The sequence below is a fragment of the Schistocerca piceifrons genome, chromosome 3 (genome assembly GCF_021461385.2).
Source record: "Schistocerca piceifrons isolate TAMUIC-IGC-003096 chromosome 3, iqSchPice1.1, whole genome shotgun sequence".
Taxonomy (NCBI): Eukaryota; Metazoa; Arthropoda; class Insecta; order Orthoptera; family Acrididae; genus Schistocerca; species Schistocerca piceifrons.
The window spans coordinates 685302659-685326784 of record NC_060140.1 but is presented as its reverse complement, the minus strand read 5'-3'; positions in this window follow the sequence as shown (position 1 = coordinate 685326784).

The window sequence follows — 24126 nt, the reverse complement described above, 5'->3', positions numbered from 1 at the left end:
TTCCATTTCCAGGAGTGTATTTTGGGGGTAAATCTTGAAGTCAAACAAAAGTTTTCAAGGTCCAAAGGCGTGGAACACGTATTATTTGTGGAGTAAATTCACGGATCTCCTGCAAACACCTCTTCAAAGAACTGGGTATACTAACTACTGCCTCTCAGTATATTTACTTCTTAATGAAATTTGTCGTAATTAATATATCTCTTTTTCCAACAAACAACTCAGTTCATACATACAATACCAGGAACAAAAATGATCTGCACAAGGACTTAAAAGCACTTACGTTAGTTCAAAAAGGGGTCCACTACTCAGGAAAACCTATCTTCAATAATTTGCCAGGAAACATAAAAAATTTAGTTAGAAATAAAGATCAGTTTAAAAGGAGCCTGAAAGGCTTACTACTGGCCAACTCCTTCTACTCCATTGGCGAAATTTTTAATAGAAACAAATAATGTATTATATTTATTCATACTATTAGTATTGTTATTTCGGCTTAAAAAAATCGACATCTTCCACATCCACGAGGATCTCCTCAGCACGGATCTATGGAACGAAAAACTAATCTAATCTGGGTGAAGCCGTGGGTTTTACGACGACACGATAAAAGCATTCAACAAAACTTGTTACGTGAGCTTACAGTGGAAGAGGTCAAGTCGTACATCAATTACTTAAGAATGGATGAGCATACATTTCTGTATGTGCTCAATGAAGTGTACCCTCATATCACAAAGCACAATATTCACTTAAGAACTGCTACATCTTCAGAATACAGGCTCACTATAACACTCCGATTCCTTGCTACAGGAGAGGGTTATGTTAGGTTAGGGTAGGTTAGGTCAGGTTAGGTCTCCAATCTTCTTAATCTATTTTTGTATTCAGGGTGCCTCACGTTGTAAAGCGCCTCATCAGCTTCAGACATCTCTATTAATTTTGTAGTTGTCGGGACACACCAATTGTATTTACCGGCAATGGTTATAAAAACACTACAGACGACAGAGCGCTGCAGCGATGCTAGCGCTCCATGTGGTAACATGTCACATTGCAGTGAACAGAAGACAAGCGGTTTCTTTGATAAAATATACAGCGAGGCCCTAGATTTGATCAAATATTGGACGACATTTGACAAAGTCCCTATTACACTATCAAATATCTTTGACAAAGATATTGGACAAAGAAATTTGATAGTGTAATACCGGCCTTATCAGTGTTGCGCAATCTTGATTTTCCAGCAACACGGGCCTAGTAATACTAGGGCCCGTGTTGCCCGGCTGCCTCGTCCAGCGGCTAAGTCCCGCTCAAGGTCACCCGCCTAACACAGCGGCACACACAGCCAAATGAAACACCCACCCACCTCCCCAGGGGTCATAACCCCTGCCACCCACAGAAGAGAAAGATGCTTCATTAGCTGAATTAGTCTTTTTAATTAAAAAAAATTTCACAGGATAGATAAGGATGGTTCTCTTTATTAAGCATGATAATACAAAGTAATATCTCCTTGTACTACAATATATTTAGTTAAAATACCAGACAATTTGCACCAAACATTCAACTTGTCATCTGCATTAAGCCTCCTTCGATTCCTTGTATTGAGAGAAAATGGCTTGTCTGTGTAACAACACATGTACCATATCCCGGTTAGGTATAACTCCAACTGCAAAAGTGCGCCGCTGTGTTAGGCGGGTGACCTTGAGCGGGACTTAGCCGCTGGACGAGGCAGCCGGGCAACATATCTCCTTGTACTACAATATATTTAGTTAAAATACCAGACAATTTGCACCAAACATTCAAGTAAAAAAGGAAAAAGTCGTGCAAGGTAGCACAAATGTCGTGCGCCATTATCAGTAATACACTGGTTTTCGCAAGATTGTTTCTTGAATGGTGTTTTAAATTGGTGCTGAGGGTTAAGGTGTTCTGTTACGTAAGCCAATCCGGGATGGTTGCCATATATTACTGCTGGAAACGATGTACGGGATTTCAAGGTTACGCCTTCTCAAATTCTTCATATTTCCTATATAGACATGAGTTTGCTCCCATTGGCGGAAATGACAACGCATCGGCGCCACCTGTTCTTATGCCACGTGCCTTGTGTGGTATTCCCAGACTTTGTAAATTCTTATACAAATAATATTTATGAACTTTTACTGATACTGGTAATTTGTATACTGTAAGTTGTCAAAAAAAAGGTGTTTAAGAGACAGTTGGCTCAAGCACCGATCAGCGCGTTCTTCCAATGTATGAGCGTCGACCACTCAAATGATCTCTTACACATTGTTCTGTACAGCAATATCTTTTTGTAAAACATTGTAAAGTGACTTCCTTGTTTACTGATGAAACTGTTTTATACGATGTAACGATGAAAACTTGTAGTTGTAAACAAAAAAAAAAAAAATGTAGCATGTACTACGTTTTCAGCGCCGCCTAGCGGTTTAGTCCACTTGATTTCCAAAATTTTCCCCTGGCAGTAGTTTGTACTTGTCTCGTGATTGAGAATGTTGATGTGATACTATGCATGTAATGAATGACGTAACACCGGCAAGCTGGAAAGCCAAACTGTAGTCGTTGTACTTTGTCTCTTACCAATGGTAAAATGTAACATATTTTCATATCTTCTGATACCAGTTTTGTGTTGTATTTTGTGGCCTTTGAAAATGACGGAATGCCGAAACGTGTAAGGTTTTTTTTCGGAAATAATAAGAATGTGGTCAAGACATAAGGAATGTCATTAAAGGGAGAGAGCTTGGGTTTCCGTGAATACCTCGATGAGAGGTCCTCTTTCCTTGGGAGATGTGTAAACAAGATATGTATAAACTTGCTGACTAATGCCTACTAATCCTATTTGTGCCTGCTGATTCAACAGAACAGAACCGTATACTTTTCATAGTTGCATTCGATAGCTCTTGAGAAGACAGTTATAATGATACAGAACAGGTTAATATTGACGCTGAAACCTGTCGTAAAAGAATTCGAGGAATGTCCTAGAATGTGAGAGCATCCTGGCCGGAAAATGCATTAGCGATGCAAACACTGCCAAGCAGCGTCCCGGACCAGGCTGCGTAGTTGTGTACGGTACGGTAGGCCTGCTCTACGAGAATAAATCATTATTTCCCCTTGAAACAGGTCATTACCTAGATGCAAGCTCATCTGTGAATGTTGTGTAAGGAAACACGACATAGGCTAGAATCTAGCATATCACAAAGGGGTTAGGAAAACTATTTCACATTTGTGTATCCTCCCAGATTTACATGATCTCTAACAGAGAAATCAACCGTGCATTCTTCAGAAATAAAGAGATCTTATACGCTGCAAGAAACAACTGCTGCACTAAATACCTAAATGTTAGAAGGAAGATTTGACCTCTTTTTTCCTGTACATGGCTGTGTGCTTCTTAAAGGTAAAATAAATGCTGTCGGACAACTGTCTCTCTCTACGATTCTCTAAATTAGATCGTATGGGTTACATACATTGAACATTTTATTAAAAATACTTTATACGTAAAGGTTAGTATGTTGTGTTCAAGTTATTCAATAAATGTTGTTCTAAGCGAAACGTCGTTTTATGCTGAATGTAAACACGTAATGACAGTGTCACCAGCTCCATGCGATGCCTGCTGTCGACTTATTTGCCACTGCAGTGCTATGTCGTACAGATAAATGAAATAAACAGTTTACTGACAATGATCTGGTAACAATTCAAATCACATGACATCAATTTTGTATTCCAAAAAAAAAAAAAAAAAAAAAAAAAAAAAAAAAAAAAAAAAAAAAAAAAAAAACTTTATCCATTAATTAAGAATGTGTTCAGACTGTTGACTACGGACTGAAATGCACATGACCAATGACCGTTGAAAAGTACGATGAACAGGTGCAACTGCAGTTGATGATATGCCTGAGCATCCGCTGGCAATTCGACGACATACATCGTCTGGCGTAGTTGGTGCTTCGTCGCAGGTTGCATCTTTGAGTGCTCAGCAAAGACAGAAATCGGAAGGAATGAAATCGGGGGTCTCGCCTGTCATTTGACGACAGAATTTCGTCCAACGATCGTCCACGAAAGTTCTCATTGAGTATCTGCGCTGAAACTCGGGACGAGTGAGCTGGACAATCGTAGGGTTGCACCCACAAACACTGTCGAATATCCAGTGACACCTCTTCTGTAAGAGCCAGCAGAATGTTTGTCAGAAAGACTGCATACGATTGTCCATTTAGAACACTTGAGATAAAGTAAATCCCACAATGTAATTTTGTATGATTCCGCACCATACGTTTACCCTCCACGCCCGTGATTTTACCTCTGACGAAGTCAGTGTGGATTGTCGGCTGCCCAGTAGTGCAGTTCATGCATATTTACGTTAGTGTGTTTAGTAAACGTTGCTTCATCGGCAAAGAATACACTTTCATTAAACATAGGGGCGTCTCTCAGTTACTAAAGGGCAGTGTACGAAATCACGGTCGTCGGGTGCCTGATGTAATGACAGATAATGGGGATGGAAATTCTGTGTATGCAGTATTCCTCATTCCTTCCCAACTTGCCTCGTACCATTGTGCGGATTCATTAGCGTCATAGCTAGAACAGCTTTTTCGTGTTCTCTGCCGGTTCCAGTCTTCTTTCTTGTCCTCTTTTTGACGTTCAAGCAGCCTGTCCGCATTAGCGTCTTAATAACTCGTGCAGTTGACGGGCGCGTCGCACATTGGCGGACATTGGCGATTCTTTTACATTGACCATAAGATAGCAGTATATCCAAAATCTCCTCACTGGTGTACATGTCTGCAAGCAACGAATGTTGAAGAGGAAATGTTCAGCCTGCAGTGAAGACAAGTAAAAAGGCAAATGTGCTGACACAGCGTTGCACGAGAACTCTGCTTGGCGATGTTTGCACAGTTAATGCAGATTCTGGCCACCGTGCTTTCAGATACTAGGATATTTCTCGAATTTTTTTACGAAGGTTTCAGCGTCAACATTAACAGACGATATATCATTGTAATCTTCTTTTCAGAAGCTGTAATGATAAACTGTGCATAATATATCGTTGAAAACTGAATAACACGGACAGAGTCGATTTTGAGGGTATTGATATATAGCTGTTTCTGTATATAAAAATGTCAGTTTCTGTTCATAATGTATCATGCAGTGAAAGGGTATGAAAGGCTGAAATTAGATCTCCAAAACAACACTGTTCTTTTATCCACAAGAGTTTTCAGCTCTCACATACAAAGTCATTGGTGATATAAAATGAGCAAATTCTACAATCACTTCAGAGGGAGAGCTTTACCGATCCCTGACACTTCGTAGTTTTTTAAATGTACTGCAACTTTGAGCGTATTTACTACACAGAACTGTTTCTGTTGCAGTATAAGAAGCAGATTGATTACTACATTGAGGACATATTATTCAGTAGAATATTTGCCAACAAAATGCAATAGACGATGTTGCAAAAAGTGTAGAGGACGATGTAGACGGTGATTTAAATTCGTATCTTTTCCCAGCATAAGTTGTAAAAGACCCATGTGAAAATTTGTAATGTAGTGAAATTATTGTATATTGTTTGGTTTCCATTTATTTCTCAGTAATATGCTAGAAAATAACTAGATAATTTTGATACAGTTGTGTGTGTGTGTCTGTGTGTGTGTGTGTGTGTGAGTGAACGAGTGTGTTTGTGTGTGTATTTTGAGAGGGAAAGAGGGAGAGGGGGGAGAGAGAGAGAGAGAGAGAGAGAGATAGATAGAGAGTGAGAGAGAGATGAGAAGAAACGATTAGAAATACAGAGGTATAAACAATACATAACTTTGACCTCCGAATCATTTTTTAATATTATGCCACAGATATGCTTATAAAAGTAATTGTCTTTGACCTTTCACAAAAGTAATTTAACTTGACGCCACTCTTATGCAGCACAGATTTTTATAGAGATCTGTTATTATACTTGTATTCTGCAATAGTATTTGCCATTCACTTTTAAGAATTCTCCATGTAGCGTTTAGTGTGTACCATATCACGTTCAGCATTTGCCATTTAGTGTTAAGTGTTTACTGTTAAGCGTTTAGTGTTTACAATTTAGCATTTACGGTTTGGAGTTTGGTGACATACTTTAAGGTTTACCGTTAAGCGTTTAGTGTTTAGTGCTCAGTATTTACCATTTAGTGTTAACCGCTTAGAGTTTACCTTTCAACATTAGGTGTTTGCCGTTGGGCATTTAGCGCGTGCCATTAGGCATTTAGTATTTAGTGTTTAGTGTTGACTGTGAAGAAGTTAGCATTTATCACTAAGCGTTTAGCATTTAGCATTTAACGTTTACCGTTTAGCGTCGAGAGTTATGCGCTTAGCATTTACCCTTTGGCGTTTTCTGGAAGGGGTGTGGACTGTAAAATACACAATTTTCTTGTTTCCATCGCCTTGCATCTTTATACGACATTCTGATTGGTTGGACACAGAGAGGGAGGATAGGACAAATTGCACTTATGGTTCGATAGTATTCACACCTGTCAGCATTTGCCCTATTTGGAATTAAAATTTTTGCTCTCTTCTTGAAGTCTGAGGATATTTTGACTGCCTCCCATATCTTGCGCACTGGGAGGGTTATTTTTGTCTTAACTGAGTATCTCAAGAGACGCAATAATCCTGGGAGAATGTCGTCTACCCCAGGGGCCTTGGTTCCACTTTAGTCCTTCAGTGCTATGCCCACAGTATCACATCTCCTACCTTATTTTTACCTAACTCGTCGTCTCTTTCCCTTATTCAGGGTGGTCAGAAAGAGTCCGAAAAGTTTGTGAGGGTATTGCTGGTTAGGCTGTGTTGAGAATTAAGTGACGCGGAAAACCTTCGATTCATTGTGCCTTTTCCGAGTTATTTATCATTGAAGTTAGCCAATCAGGCCGTTGCACCTGCAAATTTAAGTGGCGCGGCAGAGACGGTGTCACCAAATCTGTTCTTCGCATCGTTTCCTACACCAGAACAAGATAACGGTAGAAAAATTGTAAACTTGACATTGCTAAGGATCGAACCCGAGCCAAATACTGAGCAGAATCGTGCGCTATCATATGCAATGAGACCAATTGACATCAACTTTATCTTTATCCTCTGAAGGTCTCTTTAATTTTCTTGTAGGCAGAGTGTATTTTTTTCCCAAGTTATGCATGCTTTTACAGTGTTGCATTTGGCCTCTAAGCATTCCTGCTTAGCAATTTTACACTTCAATCTCATTTCTAAACGTCTTTTTTCCTTTTTGCCTGCTTCATTTGCTACAATTCTGTATTTTCTTCTTTAGTCAATTAATTCGATATCTCCCATGTTATAAAGGATTTTTACTAGACCTTGTCCTTCTGTGTGATTCTCTGCTGCTATCCATGTTTCGTCTCTTAAACCTACCCATTCATTTTATGGTATGTTCCTATCCTCCGTCTCAGTCCAACATTGCATAATGCTCCCTCCAAATCTCTTAACAGTCTTTGATTCTTTTAATGTATCTAGGTCTCATCTACTTAATGTCCTGTCTTTTTGCAGTTTTTAAGTTGCAGCCTGCTGTGCATAACAAATAAATTATGCCCAGAGCGCACAGCCGTCCCTGGAAATGAGTTACAGTTTAAAATCTCGTTTAGAAATCTCCCTATTGCCATTATATAATCAATCTGAAAACTCGCAGTGTCCACAGGTCTCTTATACGTACACAAACTTCTCTCACAAACCCTTAGCAATGATTAAATTATGGTCTGTGCAAAATTCTTCCTGGTAGCTTTTTCTTTCAGACCTCCATCTCCCCCTTCCCCCCACTATCATTGTGATGTTCCCTATCATTTGTCCTCGTGCTCCTTTTCGTAGCAAAAGCAGAATCTAATGCTTGCTGCCTCATGTGCGGGAAGACTGATGCTTGATTTTTCTACGTGGTCTAATAAAAAAAGCGAGCAATATAGCAAGCTTCTCTAGCTATGTTCATACACATTTCCTACTATTTTGTTTCTAGCCATTTTTCTGCAATCTGAGCTATGTCATAGATGTTGCCTTTTAGATTCATTAAATCCGAATTAGGAGGCGAACAAAAAAATGAGATGGGATGAAGAGTTTAAAGCTGCTGGTTCCCCAGTGTCGCTCCTGATGCTAGTCGGGAATACGAGTTGGAATTTTGTGGTTGGGGTGTGGGAGAGGGACGGACGGTGATAGGGGATGGAAGGGGAGAGGGTAACGCAGTTTGTGGCGAGATGGCAACTTCCAAATTTCATTTCGGCTGTGATGCTTCTTCGACAGGCAATTGGCTCGGCTGTCTGCACAGGCAGGCAGAGGAACTGGGATTCCGAACTTGGCGCTGCGGGAAGTTCGCATCGACCTGCACGCTGACCTTCTCCTCGAACGCAGGACGTATAATGTTATTACTACAGCTAACCAGTTTCTATAGCTCTTCTGCATTAGTAGTAAAAACTATTAGATATCAGTTTATATATCCCCGACTGTAATACAATGGCCACAATTTTAGTGCTTAAATGCAAAACTTTCTAGAAGGATATTTGTATGACGCTTACAAGTGTATGCAATGTCCTAGCACTCCTGAGCCAAATTTATTGGAATATGATAAAGATGGAAAACATAACTAGCCTGTTCTTGCTTCACATTCAGCACACAATGACTTGATGAATACATTTGCGGGCTCAAGAACAAGTAAATCGTAAACAATGTTGCACATTTTATTTCACTAAGTCTTCATTATTGTTGTTATAAACACAAGTGCAGGACATTAGAGGTAATGTCAGTGATTGTCAAACAACAGGACGCGCTTTTCATTATCCAGCCATTTCGGTATCCAGATATCGGTGAGATCCTTCACCTTATGTTTAATACTCTGCAGCCAGAATTAACCTGGACGTACGGAGAACGAATGAATAGCCTAGTATTGTGATAGATCGATAGTGGGTCTGGCTAAAAGCTGCTCGGTCTAGAACAGATGAAACAGCACCGTTTAAAAAGACCTCATTTATAACTGTAGTAGCTTTCTCTGCTTTCACTTTAAAACAAGTGGTCAGGAATCTGATGTCAGTCTCACTAAATTTCGTTGACTACTAAACTATTAAGCTGGGTCACTATTTCAGTCTCGCTATTTGTTGTCCCTTCATTTCGCATATTTAAACGTTATTAAAAATGCTTATAGATGGCAGTAAAAATGAAGTCTCTAGTATTAACTGATCTTTTCTGATATTTGATCTACAGCACAGTGAAACTGTTGGGCACTAATTCCTTAAATACTCTTACACGCGATGAGATACAAGAATTCACAATTGAGAGGATGAAAGTACAAGCGGCACAAGTGCTTTCTGAAGAAAATGACTACCAGTTAAATGGCTATTTACAAATTATGTAAGTTACTACGGAAACATATTTCTAATGGTCAGTTAGTTCGTGTATTGGTGTTGGTTTGGCTCGAGAGAGTAATGCTTTTGGAATACTTTTTACAATCTATTATAATAATTATACTTCATGGATCTTAAAACTATTTAGAATAAAACAGATCCAGGTGCAAAAATTATTTCTTTGCAGTGCTTTATTCTGAAGTTTTCTTTGGTGCAACACACATGATAGTCATACTTCAATACACATTTGTTATGAAACACGAATATTTGCGTAATTAGTATGATAAGCAGCAAAAAATAAGTAAGCAGCAAATAAAATAAAAATACCAGAACAAAAAAATACGAGAGATTATTCATTGCCACTTTCTATAACCCTCACGCAGTCAGTGCCTGAATGTAGAATCAGAGTAATTCCCTTCTGTGATGTGTCGTGAAGAATGTCCGTCCTGGGGCAATACTCGTCATCCCCTACCATTGCGTTGTGGAGTTTTGAGCCTTCCTTGTCTCTTTCTTCGACTATGGCCTCTTCTTTCTCCACTGCGTCCTCTTATACCCATGGTAATCGTCGTCTAGAAATGGGATATATTGTTATAGAACTTATGACTGTGCAAGGAATGTAGTTATTTATTTCCTCAAGGTTTTTCCACTTCTCAAATTTTATTTCGTACAAATGTTAACGCGAAGCCTGCGGAAGAGAAATTCCGCTTCACTAACTCAAGGTTATATTTCAGTAAATACTTGAACTGCATTGTTAGAGAATTTTCTTTGCTGATTACGAGCTTACTAATGTTCCTCCATTGTATTTTTTTCCCTTGAATTAACACAGACAGTGGTACACACGGGTAGCGAGGGCTGTGTGGAGGGAACTGGGCGGATTCTCAGGTTAGAGCGTCTAGGGAAACTGCAGAAAGTGTGTCAGTGTAAAAAGGCGCAGGACAAACACAGGAAGATAGACACAGCAAGAATCTGTTTTGTAGTTGTAAATTATAGTACATGTGTTGAAAAAGAATCAGAGCTGCAAGCCAAGTAGAAAGCACTGACGATCAAGCCGTTACAGGAATGGAATGCTGGCTAAAGCTGGAAATAAGTCCAGCCGAAATTTTTACACAAGACCTAACCGTCTTCAGAAAGGACAGATTAAATGCCGTTTGTGATGGATTGTTTATTGCTGCTGGGAATTGTTTACCTTGAGTGAAATAGAAGTAGATAGTCCCTGTGAGATGCTATGGGACGCTGTTATACCTTGACCACCACAATGAATTAATAATTTTTTCCTTTTACCGATTCCCCGACAGATGACACAGTTTCTGAATAGTTCAAAGAAAACTTGAGTCTTATTTCAAATAGGCACCCCATTAATACAACAATAGTTGGTGGTGGCTTCAATCTACCATCGACGTGTTCGCCACAAAAACATGCTTAAAGTCGGTGGTGGACATAAAATGTCGTCCGAAATAGCTCTGAATACGTTCTCAGAAAATTATGTTGAGCAGTTATTTCAGGAGCCCACTCGAAATGTAAATTGCGGAAACACACTTGACCTCTTTGCGGCAAATAATCCTAGCAAATAGGGAGTTTCATGACGGATACAGAGATTAGTGACCACAAGGTTGTCGTAGGAAGAGTAAATAGCGGAGCATTAAAACCAACCAAAAATAAACGCAAAATACATCTATTTAGAGAGACAGATAAAAATTTGCTTGACTCCTTCCTGAGAGACAGTCTCCACTCCTTCCTGTCTGACTATGTGAATATAGACCAGTGTGATTTAAATTCAAAGAAATAGTACTGGCAGCAGTAAACTAATAAGAGATTGTACTGATCACTATGCCACAGAAAACACGTTAGAACAGTCTGTCAGAAGCAACGACAAAAACATGCCAAATCCAAAGGACGGAAAACCCCCAAGATAGGGAATGTTTTATGGAAACTCGAAACCTTTTGGGAGCTTTAATTGGAGATACTTTTAATAGTTTCCGCAACGAAACTCTGTCTCGAAATCTGGCAGAAAATCCAAGGAGAGTCTGATTGTATGTACAGCACACCAGCGGAAAGACCGAACAAATGCCCTTACTGCGCGTTAACAATAGTGATGTTGCGGATGACAGTGCCACTAAAGCATAGTTGTTGAACACAGTTTTCCGAAATTTCTTCGTCAGAGACGAATATTCTAGAATTAGAATCAAGACCAACTGCGAACATGAATAACTTAGTAGTCGATATCCTAGGTGTAGCTAATCAATTAAACCATTTAATAAAGACAAAGCCTTGGGTCCAGATTGCACAGCAGTCAGATTCTTTTCAGAGTATGCTGATATAATAGCTCCATACTTCGCAATCGTAAACAACCTCTCGCTCTTCGAAATATCCGTAACTAAAGACTGGAAAGTGGCACAAGGCGCACGAATACCCAAGAAAGGAAACAGGAGTAATACGCTGAATTACAGACATATACCGCTAACATCTATTTTCAGTAGGATTTTGGAATATATACTGTGTTAGAAGATTATGGGTTACATCGGGAAAAAACAGATTCATTGACGAACAACCAACTGGGATTCAAGAAAAGTCGTTCTTGTGTAACACAACTAGTTTTCTATTCTCACGAAGCATTAATGAGTCCTATTGACAGAGCAATGAGTGCTGTCGTAAGAGGAAGTCAAATTGATACCATATTTTTGGATTACCAACGTTAGTAATATCTGACATTCACTGAGGAAGTGTTCCGGGCTCTCTGCTGTTCCTGATCAACATAGACGATTTAGTAGACAATCAGAGGAGCACTCTTTGATTGGATTTGATGATTCTGTCATTTACCGTCTTGTAAAGTCATCATATGATCAAAACAAATTGCAAAACGACTTACACAAAATACCTATATGGTGCTAGCAGTGGCAGTTGACTCTAAATGATAAAAGTGGAAAGTCATCCTCATGAGTACTAAAAGGAATCCGTTATATTTGGTTACAGAACAAAACACACAAATGTAAATGCTATAAATTCACAGAAATATTAACGGATTATAATTAGAAATAACGTAATTTGGGACACTCATACAGAAAATATTGTGCGGAAATCAAAGCAAAGACTGCGATTTATTGGCAGAACACTCAGAAGCTATAACAGGTCTACTGAAGAAACTGCTTGCACTACACTTTACGACCTCTTCTGGAATATTGTTGTGACATGTGGAATCTAGGTAACAAAAGAAGTCCCTTTACCTAGCTGTTTCAAATGGGAGGGCTACGGTAAAAACTTCATGCTTGTCTTTCTTGAACTAGCATATTCTGTCCTAGTATAGCTACTACTGTATACATGTCTGTTGTGATATAAAATCTTCATGATTTGTTACAAGGTATGACAGTACTATTTGTTATTAAAGTTGCTTTCCCACTTAACCACGATGTAAGAGGGAGAGGAGCTCAGGAAGTGACTTCGACACTCATCATCAAAAAATGGCACTTCTTATCTATGTCGGCCCTGACTCCTGAGTGCAAATCTTCGACATTTGTGAGAGCACTTTGGAGATGTACACAAACACCTGGAGGCTGCCTGCATCCACGTGTCGAAAGCCGCACATGACGTAACTCCCACCACTTTGTGACGGTACAAACCCCCGTTACTAGATGAATAGGCATAGTATGCAAGGATTACTTTGTGGAGAGCGAGCACGCAACATGGTGAGCCATTCGCGGAAGCGCATGGGGCGCCCGCGCGCGATTTGCAACGGTCGGTGGGAAGTCTCCGCCGACGGGCGGCCACGTGGCCTGCAGCTTGGGGCATTGTTTAGTTTGTCGCGCATTACGCGGCATCTATGTAACTTACGGTGAAGAGCGATGCGGCAGTGGATTGTGGTCAGCAATATGCACCTTCTGAAAGATCGATCTTTATTACAAGTCACGAGACGCAAAAGTTATAGTAAACTCAAAAATCTGTTAATATCACGAATACGAAAGATTAACAAAAATAGTAAATAACAACTTACAGGGATGAGCGAGCACTCATTAAAAACGTTTCGTCATAGCGGATCGAGTGCCATAGTCATATGTTAAGATTCATAAATAGTTAAGCCCGTAAAGAGCAATAAACAAAGTTCGATGGAAAATTGTTTATAAAATTCAATAGAAAATTCATTACGTAAAGAACGGCACTATATAATATTTTGGGTGGCATCGCACGTATTTTAAACTAGTTAAGTTACACAGTACAATTAACTTGCAATAGTTTTCATTGTTTGCAAACTATTAACATTTATCGTCCATAATTAATTAATTATTATAGATGTGAATATTTTGAGCAGCGCAATGTTTAGATCGCTATAGATTACGTCTAAAAACAGTGCTATATGCAGTTCTATCTTAAAACTTTGCAGTACATATGTAAATTTGCGCTACATGGCGAAATTTTCAAAAACTAAAACTTGATTTACTGGCGATAGAATAATCCTAGAATTTAATGTAACATGGTAAATCATATGTACTTTTTAGCGCGGTTCCGATGGTGTATTTATTTCTGTTGAAGGGTGTATGTGTCAAAATTTGCAACCTTAACTGGTGAGTTTGGTGCTTGCATAACTAGGTGGAGTGGGTGGATGGGGGGGGGGGGGGTAAACATCCGAGCCTATATAAGCTAGTGGCCATCTTGGCCAGGGGTCAGTCGTTGGTCAGTCGTAGGGGAGTTGGCCAGTGGGGGGCGAGCGAGCTCCACTTGAGGGTGGCCCATGTGGTCGTTTGAGTAAGAAGTTTTTGCGCCGATTTATTTCGACAAAGAGTATTGTTTAATAGCGCAAGTTTGCAAGCATATATTTGGTGGACTGGAAGTGCTACGATTATTTGTGTGAGTACGAGTTACGAGTTATACATCGGCGTAAGTGAACATGTGGCGATCTGTGATTTCACGCCAAAACTGCTACAACAAAGAGGTCAGTGGGACTTGTGGTTCTGTTCGAATTGACTGAGTAATTTTCGTTTATAGCAGTCTACATTACGGCTGTTGGGGGCTCGGAGTCAAATTATTATTAAAGGAACTGTAAACCGTCTCACCAGTGCTAATTTCACTGTGTGAAAGAACAGGACGACGCCAATAATTCGTGATTGAACTGTGTCGTAAAAAATGATTTTGCTATAATGATCGCCTAATTTTTGTTCCCTAGCATAAACTGTACTCATGAATATTAATTCAAAAATTATAACTAATACGCGGGTGTGGAACAGTGTACTAATGCAGAAAGTGTAAAAATCATCCCCTGAGACTTACGTGAGAGCCAAAATTTGCACTAACATTTTAACATACATTTGTATATGCACATTGTTGTGAACTTTTCAACCGCACTTTATTTTCAGCCCTGTCGCAACTTCACACTTTGTTACACTGGCTGTTCAGTGCACACCGGTCTTCTTCTGCTGATGAGCGACCCTCTGCTGGCCTAGCTGTGGCGTGGCACTTTGGAAGCCAGTCATGTGCTGCTGCTTAATGAATGTGTTATTGTTAATGTTGTTTTCTTGGCGCTCTCCTCATCACTGCATCCCACACAGTTCTCTTCTGACAACTTTACGAGCCTGTGGCTGGACGCCTATAACATGCTGATTTTGCCTCAACATCTACGTATGCTCTTTGAAAACAGGGCCTAGTTAAACAAGCATTAAACATTACTACAGGTAATGTTAGAACCATACTGGTACCCATTAGGCTATCACACTACTTTTAGGAAAATGCATGCTGGAAACTTAATTAAAGATAGCAGCAATTCTCCTTTTGTCCACTATGTCACTTGCACTAGTTGTATTCTATTGCAGTCCAGGTAGTGGTTAGAGACTAATCTTTATCGTCACAGAGTGCAGAACGATGCAGGAAATCACTTGTCGTCCTTTGTCTGAAGGGATTCACACTTTAGCTTACCAGCTGTGTCTTAGGTCATTTTCTTGTAAAATGACGTACTACTTTTACTCTCAGACCCCAATTGTAAAGAGTTATTGCACGTCAGAATTGTATTTTATACATATTTTCCCCATGTATCATAGGTTGTTGTGGAGCTAGAGTGTCATATGAAAATGCTGATATGAATGTGCGCTTGCAAGTGTGATTTCATATATATATAGGGTGGTCCACTTAAACGTCTCAGCCCAAATATCTACGGAACAAAAATAGATATTAAAAAACGACTTTCAATGGTATGAAAATAAGAAAGGAGCTCATGAAAATAAATACTATGAGACATTCAGAAACGAACGAAAATATTAGTTTCAACAATAACTCCCATTTTTTAAAATGGACGTCCGATTAATTTCTTACACATTTAATAAGGTGAAAAATCAAAAAAGGATGGCACTGGTTGCATCGAAAGACGTCAGTTACACCGAGAAACTTCAATGCTAACTTGAAAAAAGGAAACGCGTTGCTTCTGAACAACTCGAGATGGAATCGTGAACGTCAGTTGCTGACAATCTGTATGTGATTGACGTACACAATCTTACTTTCACTGTTATCACGAGGACCGAAAGTAACAATAGGGTTTCCTGTCACAGACATAGATATGTGGGAGACACAGTTGCATCTCGAAATGGGAAATAACGGTTCGTTTTATTTCCAGTGTCGACTTCGCTTTGTAATTTCTTAGGGTGTAATTGACATATTGTTATTTCTGTGATTTTTTTGTTGCATGATAAATAATACAGGGTTTCCATTAAAAAAAAGTGTTGAAACCTGTATGTGCTTATGTTTTAGAATGTTTCGTAGTAATTACTTTTATGAGCCCCTGCCTTACACTCATATCCGTGAAAATCGTTTTTCCATACCTATTGTTTTTCCAGATATATTTGCTCTGAAACAATGAAGCGGGCCAACGTGTGTACTGTGTTTGAGTAAACGTGTTTGCCTCTGTGACTTATAAGGTAATAGCTGTGCGGAAAATTTATTGCGATAGGTCAACATAAGAAACGGTACATTTTCTTTGGTTCTATGAACACAGTTTATTGTGTTATTTTCCAAGGAGTTACAGGCTGCAGCAAAGAGATTCAGTTTTTTAAATAGAACAATAATTGTTTCTATCGTGCACTGTAATCATTTCAACCATCTGTGTGCAAATCAATTTAAATCACATTCCCATCCCTGTAAGTTTGGGAACTATGACACTTCAGAGTTTCAGGGGCGGATACCACACGCTGTACATAACGTAGCGCGCCTTGTAAGGGTGCTGCGAACGAGATGGAGGAGGAGGAGGAGATTAGTGTTTAACGTCCCGTCGACAACGAGGTCATTAGAGACGGAGCGCAAGCTCGGGTTAGGGAAGGATGGGGAAGGAAATCGGCCGTGCCCTTTCAAAGGAATCATCCCGGCATTTGCCTGAAGCGATTTAGGGAAATCACGGAAAACCTAAATCAGGATGGCCGGAGACGGGATTGAGCGAACGAGATGTAATGTCGCCCGTGTCACAGCTTCCTCGATGTGCTGTTAGATTGCAGACTGTAGCCGTACACGGCCGTATAAGCAGAAGGCTGAAACACACAAACAAAAGAGTTTCTGTGTGCCACAGTTACTGACATCGGATGAAAATGGCTGACACATACAGTGGGACGTTGACATGTTGCTGATGCTTGGTGAAAGCCGACACTATGCCACTGAAGTAGCCATGACATATTCCGTGAGATATCCCAAGAGAAGAGCTCTCACAGCCGTTATGTTCTTACGTGCTGAACAACGACTTCAGGAAACAGGTAGCTTGGGAAGGCGCAGAAGTGACAGAGGAAGACCCGCAAGAAGTGAGGAGATGGAGGTGTTTGTTTTAGATGCAATACACCGCGCTGTACATAATACGTGAAAGTGTGGTGATGGATATTCTGGCTGTGGAATGCTGATTTAAATGAGGTGTTCAAAAGTGTATCCATGTTTCTGAATAAACAGGCTGCCTGAACCATCTTCCAGGGAATCTGTTGTTCAGTTCCTCCACAACAACATACGCAGAATGAGCTGGGTGACCGTCGTCTTGCATCCAAATATGGACTCTGATGTCTAGACACACAAACGTTCAAGAAGAGCACTCAAACTGTCGACTATAAAAGCATAACACATTTCACTTGACAGTGAACCTGTGAAGTGGACCAGTGATTTCATCTCGAAGGATTCCACACCATACATTAATAGACCACCGACGTTGATTTTCGTCAGGTCGTGCCCGCCAAGAATTATGTGCGGCCCATAGTGCATGTTATGAAGGTTCACTGCACCATAATTTGTGAACTTTGACTCATTAGAGAACAGAGTGAAATTGTACATGGCCCATTCAGAGAAAGTATCTCTATGATTGAAATCGTTCCCATACATCTCGAGGGTCAGTGATAGGCGATACCGGTGAAACCATTGACCCTGTACTATACCCCCACACAGATGTAAGGCTGATACCAGCGACTGGAGCAACGTCTCACAAGCAGACGAGGGGATCGTGGTGTATTGAAGCTAAAGCAAACATCTCCGTCTCCTCATTTCTTGAAGGTCTTCATCTGCTACTACTGCGCTTCAACAATCTGCTTGTTTCCTGAAGTCGGTAATTAGCACGTAAGAAGGTAGTGGCTGCCGGAGTTCTTTCTCAAGGATATCTCACGGCATATGCCATGGCTGCTTCATTGGCATCCTGTCTTCTTTCGCCGAGCATCAACAGTGCCTCAACGTACTCGTTGTATGTGTACGCCACCTTCATCCGCGGTCAGTAACTGCGTTACACTGAACCCCGCTTTTTTCTGTGGTCCGACCTGTCGCTCATACTGACGTGAATGGCTACAGTCGGCGGTTTAACAGAGCATCGAGGAAGCTTGCCCCTCTGTGACACCGGCGACATTAGGTCTCCTCAGTCATGATGAATCTTTGACTGTTTGTGATACAAAGGAAAGAAAAAATTTTCCAACTACTCTGCAATGCACCAACATTTTGCCATTGGAGCCATGCAAATTAAATTTACACACATCTATTCAGGAAACAGGTAGCTTGGGAAGGCGCTGAAGTAACAGATGAAGACCTGCAAGAAGTTACGAGATGGACATGTTTGTTTTAGCTGCAATGGTTCAAATGGCTCTGAGCACTATGGGACTTAACTTCTGAGGTCATCAGTCCCCTAGAACTTAGAACTACTTAAACCTAACTAACCTAAGGATATCACACAAACCCATGCCCGAGGCAGGATTCGAACCTGAACCTGCGACCGTAGGGTCGCTCGATTCCAGACTGTAGCGCCTAGAACCGCTCGGCCACCCCGGCCGGCTTTAGCTGTAATCTGTACATAATACGTGAATGTGTTCTAATGGATATTCTGGCTGTGTAATCTGTACATAATATGTGAATGTGTTCTAAAGGATATTCTGGCTGTGGAATGTTGATTTAAAAGAGGCGTTCAAAAGTGTCCATGTTCCTGAATGCACAGGGCGCCTGAACCATCTTCCAGAGAGTCTGTTGTTCAGTTATTCCACAACAGCATACGCAGAATAGGCTGGGTCACCATCGTCCTTCATATCTTGACACACAAACCTGTTTCCATGTTCCACATCTCCGTCATCATATTCGCTTTTGCCATTTCAGACGCTGTAGTCGCATTACTTTTCTCAACAAAGGCTTCTTTCTAGGTCGACCCTCTGCGAGTCCAACTTCCAGCAGTCTAACAGTTCTAGTGGTTATCGAGACGTCACAAATTTCTTCCCAGTCTCGTCTTAGTTTAGTTGATGACAGTCGACGATCCACGAGAGAATGTCCTTCAATATCCTATCTTGCCTAACGATAGACTACCTTTCTCCGTCTCTTCGTTTCTGACAATCAACATTCTCATTCCCCCTTTATTTTCCAGTGACGTTAAAACTGTAGACTGATTAAAACCTACCTCAGAGGACATCTCTTTTGTGCTAAGACCAACTGAAGCATAAGCAAGTTCAGCAGCTTTCGGTTTTGCCGTTAATTCCACTGACCTGCCCATGTTTTCACATGAATGTATCAACACAAAACGACTGTACGAAGAGTGTTTCATTGCAGACAACAGAGGAAAATTTGACAGGAACCGATGATCGTAAAAGCAGTGGACTAGTATAACGTGAAGAAAACAGCCGGCAGTGATGAAATAAATATTTCGACCACGTATGTATGTTTCTGATACGAGAATTAAATATTTGGAATATTACTGGGAGTTCGAATCTGTGATAACAATTAAAGGATTAATGTCATTACTCTCTCCTCCTTCGTTCTGAGGACTAGCTCTGTGACTGCGCCATGTGCGTTATGTGCTCGATAATGTCCCAACCTTTCCGCCTTCGCAGCTACAGGCCAAGTTATTTGCTGTGCAATTTTAAATGGCATTCTTGTAGACCTTGAAATGTTGTTAAAACAAGAGGTGGAAAGGATGTGGTTCATCTGGATAGGTGACTCGATTGAATCGCAGCAAGCATCCGCGCAATCGGCATCTGCTGTTCCGTTGACCCGGTTGAGGATGCCTTGTGATCTTAGTTCGCTGACTGAGAACCGCCGCAGTCTTGTTATTTAGGGACACCGAGTCGTTGCCGGCCGGCGAGGGAAGAGGCAGGAAGCTGCCGGTATAAATCCCGCAAACCGCGCCATCGGGGCGTGCAAGCCGCCTGGCGCGCTTATCAGTCTGGTGACGCTAACAAACGGCTCGGCCGCGTCGCGCCTCTCTGGGGCGCACTTTGTTTCGCGTCTCCCGCCGCCCCCATTACGACGTCTATCTGAGCCCGCGAGACGCGGGGGCAGCGGGGGCGGCGGCGGCGGACAGCTGCCAAGGGGCCGCTCACTCAGACAGCCGGAGCGCGCAGGCCGGCGCCACTGTGCGGATATTACTGCTGCGCCTATACCGCTATACGGCGTTCTCTAGACACCGGACTGGGGGCAATATCGCTCTACATGTACACCTTCAACCTGGCTTAAGATAGCCTGAACCCTCGATTTGCTAATCAGCTATCCCAGTTTAATAAGTCTCAGCTGCAAAATACTAACACGAATTCTTTACAGACGAATCGAAAAACCGGTAGAAGCCGACCTCGGGGAAGATCGGTTTGGATTCCGTAGAAATATTGGAACACGTGAGGCAATACTGACCTTATGACCTCTCTTAGAAGAAATATTAAGGAAAGGCAAACCTACGTTTCTAGTATTTGTAGACTTAACGAAAGCTTTTGACAATGTTGACTGGAATATTCTCTTTCAAATTCTGAAGGTGGCAGGGGTAAAATACAGGGAGCGAAAGGCTATTTACAATTTGTACAGAAAGCAGATGGCAGTTATACAAGTCGATGGACATGAAAGGGAAACAGTGGTTGGGAAGGGAGTGAGACAGGGTTGTAGCCTCTCCCCGATGCTATTCAATCTGTATATTGAGCAATAAAATCTTTGAGGTTTGCCGGTGACATTGTAATTCTGTCAGAGACAGCAAAGGACTTGGAAGAGCAGCTGAACGGAATGGACAGTGTCTTGAAAGGAGGATATAAGATGAACATCAACAAAAGCAAAACGAGGACAATGGCATGTAGTCGAATTAAATCGGGTGATGCTGAGGGAATTAGATTAGGAAATGAGACACTTAAAGTAGTAAAGGAGTTTTGCTATTTGAGGAGCAAAATAGCTGATGATGGTCGAAGTAGAGAGGATATAAAATGTAGACTGGCAATGCCAAGGAAAGCGTTTCTGAAGAAGAGAAATTTGTTAACAGCGAGTATAGATTTAAGTGTCAGTAAGTCGTTTCTGAAAGTATTTGTATGGAGTGTAGCCATGTATGGAAGTGGACGATAAATAGTTAGGACAAGAAGAGAATAGAAGCTTTTGAAATGTGGTGCTACAGAAGAATGCTGAAGATTAGATTGGTAGATCACATAACTAATAAGGAGGTATTGAATAGAATTGCGGAGAAGAGGAGTTTGTGGCACAACTTGACAAGAAGAAGAGACCGGTTGATAGGACATGTTCTGAGGCATTAAGGGATCACAGATTTAGCATTGGAGGGCAGCATGGAGGGTAAAAATCGTAGAGGGAGACCAAGAGATGAATACACTAAGCAGATTCAGAAGGATGTAGGTTGCAGTAAGTACTGGGAGATGAAGAAGCTTGCACAGTGCATGGGGGCTTAATTAAATATATGATTGATTGAAAATATTTTTAGTTTTAGTAACTGTATGTCCGATTACGTAAGTCTCGTAATCGGTTGGCCCTGACTAGTATATTTACGCTATCTGACTGCAAAGAACAATGTAAGAAAATTTCCGTAAACACAGTTAATTAATTAAGACCCCAGCAACTATAAAAATCTACGAAACCAATGAGCACAAGAGTAACTGTTCTGTATGTGGGAGTGTGACTCAACGCCCACATCTGGCACGGTTCTTTTCCAACAAGACAAGAATTTTGATACCAATTATACTGACGTGACAAAAGAAATTTAGAAAAACTATAATTACGCAAGAAAACCAAAATTCACTCTAATACAAGAACACGAGCCAGATGCTTTGTTGACTGAACCTGTAGTGACACATTATTTCAGATACACAACTAATAAAGGAACATTATAAATTTTACCTTCATATATATTGACGAAATGCACTCATTACAATAACATCTGCTATCTCTCCCATCAAATAACTGCATAAAACATGGAACACTCTTTACTACAACATCTTACTCCAACTTCACGACAACCACGAGCTCTTAACACACACTGTCCTCTACGAGCTCTCTGCTAGCACTGACTGCTATGAACTCTCGACAACCACTGACTGCCACTAACTCTTAACACGCACTGTGGAGGCGGCTTAATAGTACTCTTTGGCGCACTCTCTGGCGCAGTGGCACAGTGTAGCCACCTTTCATATGCCCTTCCTCCACAGGCCAGAATTTGATGGTATTTTTGCCAGCATTGGTGGTGAAAATACCACCAAATTCGTCCAGAAAAATACAAACAAAAATAAAAGATAATATTAATACCTAAACATCACATAACTAGTTAAAAATTTTGGCTTTGCACTGACCTTTTACTAACCTAATATATGAAATACAGTAAGCAATACAACTTCTTTTCATGCATGTGGCTTTACATAATAGTTTACACAATATACAAAAAATCAGTTTATACAAATGTTCACATAAAATGCTTTCAATGATTAGTTTATACAAAAAAGAACACCAACAGGTAACATCTTTTCAGTAAAAGCAGTCCATCAGTTGCACCCAGTAAAGTTTAGCAGGTACACCCAGCAACAAGTCACATTAGTTCAGTAGAAGCAATCCATCAGTTGCACCCAGCAATGTTGAGCAGGTGCAGACAGCAACAAGTGACATTATTTCAGTAGAAGCAGTCCATCAGTTGCACCCAGCAATGTTGAGCCGGTGCAGACAGCAACAAGTGACACCATTTCAGTAAAAACAGTCCATTAGTGGCATCAGCAATGTTGATCAGGTGCACACAGCAACAGGGGACATCTTTTCAGTAGAAGCAGTCCATCAGTGGCACCCAGCAATGTTGAGTGCAGGTGCAGACACCAACAAGTGACACCATTTCAGTAGAAGCAGTCCATTAGTGGCATCAGCAATGTTGATCAGGTGCGCACAGCAACAGGGGACATTTTTTCAGTAGAAGCAGTCCATTAGTGGCACCCAGCAATATTGAGTAGGTGCAGACAGCAAAAAGTCACATCTCTCAGCAGAAGCAGTTCCATCAAATTCACTAGCACTGATCACACTGTTCATCAGAGTTTATGAGCACAAATTAAACATGTCCTAGTGGCACCAATCATGTAGAAAAGGTACAAATAACAGTCCATAATTTTTTGCCATCACTGATCACACAGTTCTCCAGCAGAAATTAAACACGACCAAATGTCACACATCATGTTGAAAAGTGCAGGTAACAGTTCAGAATATTTATCTTCACTAATCAGACAGTCCAGGCATGAACAATAGTTTGAATGCACATACAAATGCTTTTACAGTAACATACAAATCATAACAAACACACAAATGATGTCAGATAATTTTCATATTAACTATTACAATACACAAATACCAGTAAACCTATAATATTTATGGGTGTCAGTGCAAGCCACTACCAACAAATAAAATAATACTTAGGAGATAGGTGGGTAGGATTAGTAAAGGAAAACACACAGAACACACTCACTCATCCTTCATCCACATTAAGTACTACTGTGTAATTGAATAGTGTTAATTGTGTAAATGTAATTCTGTCAAAATCTGATGTTCATCATGTGTATCAAGTAGTACTGGCAGCAATGTATAACAGTCAATAATAGTTAGTCAACGTCATAGTCATCATGTCAAGACCAATGTTTGCCAAGCCAGATCAAAATGTACTGTTGTTGAACAACTGTCAGTGAGCCAAGATATGCAATTACTTCCTCTCTCCAAAAAAAAGTATATACTGCTTAGTGATTTAACAAAGTGTGTGTATAGACTATCTTCCTTCTATTTTAGTGTTCTAGTCTGCTATCTTCATCCTCCTTGTTCCATAAGACCAACAAAAAAAAAATATGCATCTCACTTACTTTACCTCTTATCCACCAAAACTCCAATGATCATCAGCTTCACACAATCTCAATAATACCTCAATAATACCTCTTCAATACGTCTTATCATTAATATCATTTACCTTACCTCTTGTCCACAAAAACACCAATAATCATACCTCAATAATACGTCGATAAATATAAACCTCAGCACCAATATCATCTCACTTCCATCACAACTCTTTCCTCTAGTCAGTCTCCTCGAACAAGTACAGATAAAATCCTAATGCAACTTCAAGTCAGCA